The sequence below is a fragment of the Aythya ferina genome (assembly GCF_964211825.1).
Source record: "Aythya ferina genome assembly, chromosome: W".
NCBI classification, from domain to species: Eukaryota; Metazoa; Chordata; class Aves; order Anseriformes; family Anatidae; genus Aythya; species Aythya ferina.
This window is the reverse complement of record NC_140313.1, coordinates 13,156,536-13,162,923: the sequence shown is the minus strand read 5'-3', so window position 1 is coordinate 13,162,923 and position 6,388 is coordinate 13,156,536. Positions and strand designations below refer to the sequence as shown.

The following is a 6,388-nucleotide window of genomic DNA, read 5'->3' as shown; positions in this document are numbered from 1 at the left end:
GCCACTCAGAAGGACTATAACGATGTTGTGAGGCTTTGCAGGGACAAAAATAGAAAGGTCAGTTTTTCCTCAAGAAACTAGCTGCTCGTGGCTTGGACTAGCGTACGCTTCATTGGGATAGAAGCTGGCTGGATAGCCAGGCCCAAAGAGTCGTGGTGAATGGAGTCAAATCCAGTTGGAGGCAGGTCACTAGTGGAGTCCCCCAGGGCTTAGTACTGGGGCCAGTCCTTTTTAATATCTTCATCAATGATCTGAATGAGGGGATCGAGTGTACCCTCAGTAAGTTTGCAGATGACACCAAATTAGGTGCGTGTGTCGATCTGCTTGAGGGTAGGAAGGCTTTGCAGGAGGATCTGGATAGGCTGGACCAATGGGCTGAGGCCAACTGTATGAAGTTCACCAAGTCCAAGTGCCAGGTCCTGCACCTGGGGCACAACAACCCCAAGCAGAGCTACAGGCTGGGAGATGAGTGGTTGGAAAGCTGCCTGGCAGAGAAGGACCTGGGAGTATTGGTTGATAGTCAGCTGAATATGAGCCAGCAGTGTGCTCAGGTGGCCAAGAAGGCCAACAGCATCCTGGCTAGTATAAGAAGCAGTGTGGCCAGCAGGGCTAGGGAAGTGATTGTCCCCCTGTACTCGGCTCTGGTAAGGCCACACCTCGAGTACTGTGTTCAGTTTTGGGCTCCTCGCTACAAGAAGGACATTGAGGTGCTTGAACGAGTCCAGAGAAGGGCAACGAAGCTGGTGAGGGGTCTGGAGAACAAGTCCTACGAGGAGCCACTGACGGAACTGGGTTTGTTCAGCCTGGAGAAAAGGAGGCTCAGGGGCGACCTTATTGCTCTCTACAGATACCTTAAAGGAGGCTGTAGCAAGGTGGGGGTTGGTCTGTTCTCCCATGTGTCTGGTGACAGGATGAGGGAGAACAGGCTCAAGTTGGACCAGGGGAGTTTTAGGCTGGGTATTGGAAGAACTTCTTCACTGAAAGGGTTGTTAGACATTGGAACAGGCTGCCCAGGGAAGTGGTGGAGTCACCATCCCTGGAGTTCTTTAAAAGACGTTTAGATGTAGAGCTTAGTTGTTGCGAAGCACGGACGAAAGCATGACAGACACCAGCAGAGTCAGATCCCCATGTCCCGACGCCGCTGGTACCCGCGCCGCGCCGATGTCTCAGCACCCGGCGCCGCTGGTTCCCGATGTACCTGGTCTCTCGCTTTACCTGCGTTCAGATGTGCCGGCGCCGCCGGTGTCCCGCTGCAGTGGTGTCCCGCTGCACTGCGATGTTCGCCCCGGCGCCGCTACGATGTCCGCTCCGGTGCTGCGATGTCCTGCTCCGGTGCGATGTCTGTCTCGCTGCGATGTCCTGTTCGGGTCCTGTTCAGGTCTCCCGCTGCGATGTCCTGTTCAGGTCCAGTTCAGGTCTCAGCCTGTTCGGGCGCCATTTGTTGCGAAGCACGGACGAAAGCACGACAGACACCAGCAGAGTCAGATCATGCTTCACCATTTTATTGCCCGAATCGCCCAACTTTTATAGTGAATTTTACAGGGGTGGACAGTGTTTCACACAAGATTATTGGTCAAAAGCACCCAGACAAACTGTTAAGAAAATAACACCACCTGCAAGAAAAGAACCCCCCTTTTTGATTAGAAGTTAGGAAAACAACCCCCTTTGTGCTTAACGGTCACGTAGGCCTAGTCCTTGAGGCCAGCTGCTGATAACAATATTTTCTGAGTTCCTTAATTGGGTGATGTGGGAGTCATTGCCGTGGGAGCTTCTCACAGTTACTCTGGCAGCCTGGTTTGCTCAGCTACAGCAGGCCCTGAGATTTCTAAGGCCTACCCTGGTTGCTTAAAGCAAGCTTAGATCGAACAATTATGCCAATTCCCAACACTTAGTGATATGGTTTAGTGGAGGACTTGTTAGTGTTAGGTCAGAGGTGGAACTTGATGATCTTGAGGTCTCTTCCAACCTAGATGATTCCGTGATTTTGTGATCACTTTAATTGAACAATTTTCCTGTCTCTCTATGGATTCAGGCAACAAGTTATTTCCTATCAGAAGGAACTGAAAAGGAAGGAATTATTGGAGAAAGAGAAAAGAAAGAGGGGGTGAAACATGGCATTAGAAATTAGAGAGTGGTTGATTAAGAATGAGTAAGTGCTACATTTGCGATTTTGGGAATAAAAATGTTTTTGCAGTTACATTGTTTAAAGGTAAGGAATGTAGTATTGAGATCTTGAATCGCTCTCTAATTTTTAATCCCATGTTTCAGGGGGAGGGGGGAAAGAGAGAGAGAGGTAGTAATACTTCATAAAACAAGCAGAAAATCAATCTGTTTGCTCATTGCTGCCTCCCATATCTTCAGCCAGCCACTTCCCTGGCACTTAGGGCTCCTGTAAGATGCAAGTGGCCTTACTAGAGCATGTGTGCCCAGGTGTAACTCATCAAAACCCTTTTTATCTCCTCCAGCCCAGTCAGATGTGTAGGCCTAGCTGGAAGGTGTAACTAGCATATCAAGTGTAAAATTAGAAATAGCTAAAGTCACAGTGAAGCTGCAGTTTATTTGCTTGCGAACTCCTTATGAAGATCCCATAGCAAGGGGCAGGATGTTTTCCATATTCAAAGGATGTTGCCCAGTTTGATGGCCTCAGCATAGTCTAGTAGTGAATCATTGGGATTAGAAATTAGAGAGCAATTGATTAAGAATGAGTATGTGCTACATTTGCAATGTACTGTGCCTGTGATGCGCTTAGGCCTCCAGATAATAGGAGCCCCTCGGACCCCAAGAACCAGATCAAAACAACCTTATGGCCTAGATTGTGACCAAGGCCTCAGAGAGCATGCACAAAGAGATGAGGTGAAAAGTTCAACCCTGATGAAGACATCTTACTTCATCCCCACGACCCTCAGAGCCCACCACCACAAGGCACCAAGCAAGCGCAGACAAGAGGAATTTATGGAAATGACTTCTTGTAGCTAATTTTAATACTAAGTGGGGACAGGTTATGCATATGTATAGGCGTATTGGGAAACTTCATGCATATGTAACTCTTTACTGCATATAACCAAAGCAAGTTGCCACGTTAGGTGCGCACGACTTTGGTGGGACTACCCTCCGTGCTGCCCAGTGCTGAATAAACATACCTACTTTACAATCTTGCTGACTGTGGAGTAAGTTTCCATGAATCAGTAGTGGCTGCAGACACTCATGAAAACAGCAGTGATATAAACGTGGACTTGTTGCTTACTGGTTGAGCAGGACCTCATCAACCAGACCACAGTAGGCATCTCAGCTCACGGCTTCACAAGCATTGAAATGATGGTGAATTGCTTCAACAGTGAATTGGTCGTTCTTCCAGACCAGGGAAAAGCTATGACAAGCCAGGCTTTTCAAAGCAGAGATGCTTGTTGAAGAAGGAAGGAAGGAAGGAAGGAAGGAAGGAAGGAAGGAAGGAAGGAAGGGAGGGAGGGAGGGAGGGAGGGAGGGAGGGAGGGAGGGAGGGAGGGAGGGAGGGAGGGAGGGAGGGAGGGAGGGAGGGAGGGAGGGAGGGAGGGAGGGAGGGAAGGGGGGAGGAAGTGTGATATATGGAGTAATAATTCGTGTCAAGAAGATGGTTGATGTTAATAAAGAAGGGAGAGATGTGGGAGTGTGGCCATGGGGGTCAACAAGCCCCATGGCTGGTGATAACATCAGACTCTTAACAATGAGGCCATCAGGAATGTAAAGAGTTTAGAGGGAACAAAGAAAGGTGATTCAAGAGACTCCTTGCTGTCTCAGGTTGCTGAGACATTTCCCCCGTTTTCTTTTAGTACAGGCAGTACTTGGTTTTACAGTAGGTGTCAAATATACAATATAACACAACTATATAACTTAACCCTAATAATACTATAATTACTGTAAGCATTTAATGGTAACACAATCTAATAGAAAGTAACACAATTTAATAGTGACACACTTAAACCTAATCCCCCTTTGACTAATCCCAGTAACCATCTGTGCATTGTTTCAAACAAATCAGTGAACTATTGATTAAAAGGATTGATATCATATTGAATCTTTCTAATAAATCTTTTGATAATTTTTGCCGGCCTGCACTATGGTAACAATAACCTGTACTAAGGCTATATTCCAGAATCCTGCACTTTGGCAACGACAACCTGTATTATGGTTATATTCCGGAATCCTGCACTAAGGCAACGATAACCGGTATTATGGCTATATTCCAAGATCCTGCACCATGGTGACAATAACCTGAACTAGTGTTACATTCCGGAATCCTGCGCTATGGCAACGACAACCTGAACCATGGTCACATACACTCTCACTCACACAATCACACATACACAGCACAATCGCACATACAGAGGCCTCTGACACATCTCACTCTCAATCATACCACAATCTCATTCGTGCAGTTTGGCTGCTGACTCTATCTGCTGTTTACTCTTCAATATTCTACCTCTGACGACAGTCACTTTTTGTTTTCAACGGCTGGTTTTATGCATCGGCTAGGTACCCAGATTGTACCTGTAGGGGAAGAAACACAAACGTAACCACGCCCCAGGTAAATCACTTCAGCAGGGCCTAGCCATTGCCCTGTTTTCATGTCTCTGTATAACACCTTCATGCGTGGTGGCTTAAAAGTTTCTGCCCCAGCATGGTGATGTACTATAGGAGGCTCAGTGCTGTCGCCAAACACACATAAATGGTTAAGTACAAAAAGAGCCTTCCCTATTCTTTCTTTTATGTCTTTAATGTCTCTGAACTTTTCTAAGTACCGTTTCACTGTCCCATTTGCCCTTTCCACTATCTCCTGTCCTGTGGAGGAGTGTGGGATACCAGTAACATGATTGATATTCCATAATTGCATAAATTGCTTCAGTGGCCTACTATTATAAGCTGGCCCATTGTCAGTTTTAATAGTACTAGGTACCCCTAACACAGCAAAACAGCTAGTGAGGTGACGCCGCACATCCCGAGCTTTTTCTCCGGGCTGTGCAGTAGCCCATATCATGTGGCTATAGGTATCTATTGTTACATGCAAGTATTTTAACCGTCCTAAGGCTGCAACGTGCGTGACATCCATCTGCCACACTTCATTAGCTTTCAACCCTCTTGGGTTAACACCACACCCGAGTCCAATTCCTAAATTATGATGACTACATATAGGACAAGCCTTTACGATTGCTTGAGCATCAGCATTAGACAAATTATAGGCTCGAGCTAGTCCCTTCGCATTCTGGTGAAATATGGAATGAGCTTCTCATGCTCGGCAAAATGGTGATAGTGGAGCTTCAGTAATTGTAGCAGTGACCAATCGGTCGGCTCGGGCATTCCCTTCTCCGAGTCCTTGTTCCCACTGATGACTGCGAATATGAATCACTGCATACGGTTCACTCCTCTGTGCAATGGCAAGCCACAAGCTTATCAATAGTTGGATCAGTCGCCCATTCTGCACTTCTCGCAAACTTGAATCCTCAATGCGATTGGCTATGCCTACTACATAAAGAGAGTCAGATACAACATTCAACGGAACATCTTTCCATTTTACAAACGCCCATACTACTGCGAACAGTTCTAGTGTCTGTAATGAGTCCTCTTTCTGAGCTTGCAAAATCTGATGCTGCCAGCCTTGCTCATCCTTCCATGTCACTGCAGCAGTTCTGGAGCGCTTACCAGCATCTGTAAAGACTGTTACTGCGTCTGCAATTGGTTGGGGTGATCGCTTTGGTCTGCTTATCCAGCCCTGGTTTTTCATCCAGGACAAAACAGGAGATTGTAACGATTTTGCTATTAATGTGGCTCCATCATGCAATAGAGCAGTTTGCAGTTCTTCAGAATTTTGTATATACCATTCCAGTTCACTTGATCTTATAGGTAGCCATATGGTGTTAGGAGGGACCCCGTCTATTTGCAAAATTCTGCTTCGTCCCTTTTTAATTAATTCTGCTAATGTGATGATTTTTTCTTGAATTGTCCGTCGTGGCTGCAACGGAGGAGCTAGCCATTCTAATACCACCGTCTCTCCCTGCTTCTCCCCCGTTTTTATTTTTTGCTGTGTTATTGCACCCATCAAATATTGGGGGCCACACATTATTGTTAGATCAAGAGGCGCACCCTCTATACGCCGATGTGTAGCCCGAGTTGTAATCATTGAGGCTATTAGTTGTAATACTTGTTTTTGTTGGTCTGTAAGCTGAATTGGTGCTGCGGGGTCTGTCCCTCGTAGCAAAGGTCGTAGTTGATTTAACAGATCGTTGGGAATACCAACCACTGGTCGAATCCATTGCAAATCACCCATCAACTTCTGGGCGTCGTTAAGAGTCTTAAGGTCTGATTGTATTGTCAATTTCTGCGGTTGAATCGTAGCATCAGTGATATGCCACCCAAG

At 46.5% G+C, this 6,388-nt stretch overlaps 1 long non-coding RNA gene across 1 annotated transcript; it reads right to left on the bottom strand.

Annotated features, from left to right (window-relative positions):
• Nucleotides 1-1,481: 1,481 nt before the first annotated feature.
• Nucleotides 1,482-4,665, bottom strand: LOC311426437. The gene is made up of 2 exons (XR_014686754.1): nt 3,786-4,665; nt 1,482-1,887 (listed from the first exon to the last, which is right to left on the bottom strand). It is a non-coding gene; the product is annotated as an uncharacterized lncRNA (long non-coding RNA).
• Between the last annotated feature and the right edge of the window lie 1,723 nt (nt 4,666-6,388).